This window comes from Elephantulus edwardii, unplaced genomic scaffold (assembly GCF_000299155.1).
Source record: "Elephantulus edwardii isolate Elephantulus edwardi_28Jun2011 unplaced genomic scaffold, EleEdw1.0 scaffold00179, whole genome shotgun sequence".
Classification (NCBI taxonomy): Eukaryota; Metazoa; Chordata; class Mammalia; order Macroscelidea; family Macroscelididae; genus Elephantulus; species Elephantulus edwardii.
In genome coordinates, this window is record NW_006399929.1 from 1,810,448 (window position 1) to 1,812,616 (window position 2,169).

The window sequence follows — 2,169 nt, forward strand, 5'->3', positions numbered from 1 at the left end:
GCCCCATGCCAGTCCATCTCATCTCTCCAATGCCTAATATGTCAATATTTATGCGTTCCATTTCTTTCTTAACAATTTCTAATTTTCCTTCATTCCTATTTATTTATTAGGTTATAAATCTTTATGGGAACATCTTGTCCATCTTTCTCCATTGGAGTAAGTGGTAGATTTAAACTGCTGACTTTTTGGTTAACAACTGGGTATGTTATGCACCATTATGCTACCAGGTATCATTTAACAGACTAAAGAATACTGTAAACATTAGTTTACATCATGAAACCAAAATATTCACATGCCCTTCTCTATTGTTATATTAAGTTTATTGCAGTGGTTTGGAACTATATATGCCAATATATGGTTATATACATGTATATATATCTGTGACATATTGTTGAAGGAAACAAATACCCGATTCAATCTTTATGCCAGTTATGAAGTTATATGTGTTTTTGCAATTTACCGCTTTTGACATCATGTTTGATTCCACTAGGACTATTCTGTGGTTTCTGACTTACTGTCCTGCAAAAAGAAGCTGCAGTGGATTTTATATAGCTGTATCACAATAACCTATTATATTAAAGAAACAGAAAAACATTGCAATATGACAACAACATAGACTCGTATCAGTAACCCTAGGTCTTAATACACTCCTCTTATTAACTTTATGACTCTAGGAATTTAAATCATTTGGGCTTTTGTTTTTTTACCTGACATATGAGAAGAACAATAGTACAAGGATCAAGTACATAATTTATGAAGAATTGATAAACAATCCCTGACATATAGTGAATAATCAATGTTATCTTTTATTATGCTTATTTTTATTATTGTTATTTTTAGGGGAGCTCTAGTGGATTAATAAGTGAGAAGGTGCACTATCAACCTAAAGACAGGCATTTCAAATCCATCGGATGCTCTCCTGGAGAAAGATGGGCAATCTCCTCTTGTTTGATTTACAGTCCCTGAACGCCTACTGGAGTGGCAGCTATGAGTCATTTTTACTCAAAAGCACAAGACAATCTGGCTACTTTGAGCAGTAGGAAGCTCTGGTAATGCAGCAAGTGAGATTTGTGCTCCTAACCTAAAAATGGTACCTCTTTGGTAGTTCAAACACACCAGCAGATCCATGAGAGAAAGATGGGAATCTCCTCCTTTGCTATTTATAGCCTTGGAAAAACCTACCAGATAGTAAGCTGTAAGTGTTTCCAACTCAGAGGGTTTTGAGCTTTAGTTCTCGTAGTAGTCCTCCAAGACTGAGGATACTAAGAGAGGATTTTACTAGCTTTGAGGGTATAATTTACTAACTATTCAGTAACTAATAATAGAGTAAGTTCATTTCACCAGATCAGTAATGAAGAGGACGTAAGACAAAACACTTCTTAATCATTTTATTCCAGTAATTTTGACTCTGAAAAGGTGGCCACAAAGATGATGAGTTTCTTTAAATTTGTGTTAGCTCAGTCAGTACTAAATGTCTGAAAGTTTTAGTTATACTTGTAACCCTCATATATGGCTACAGGTCCCACTGAAAAAGGTACTATGAGTTGTACTGACAGCACCTAAGAACTGCAACAATAACAACAACAACTTTTTACTCTCACAGAAATTCTGAGGGCCATTTTTTCACTTCCCTAAACACAAATAGATTCAAGAGCTTGAATAAGTCCGCAGAAGAGGAAATTAAACCATAAATTATAGATGATATTGGAGAAAGAGAGTATGGTGGAGCTTGTAATAGTGAAAGAAGAGAAAGACTCTGCATTAGGAAAGGGAAGGTGAGTGCATTATGAGGAGTACTAAGCATGCTTCAGTGTGAGCACTTCATGACCGTTGCATGAATGAATAACCCTCCATCAACTGTTTGAGAGATTTATAATGTGCTGATGTGTCTGTAGATAACTGTGCAGCTAACTTAAAGATTATGCTTCTCTGGTGCCTCAAATCCCCCATCCACTGACAGGGAGACAAGTAGTTTCCTCCCATACAACTTACAGCTTTACAAATCCAATGAAAAGATCAGTTATGAAATTAGTACTGGCTTGATGATAATGAAATGATGGAGTCACTTTCAGAACACAATTAGGAGAGAAGAGAGAGGTCACTCTTTACTCTTCCAAGAGATGTGTATAAAACTAAATCAAGGGCTCACCAACTAATGAATGGAATGGT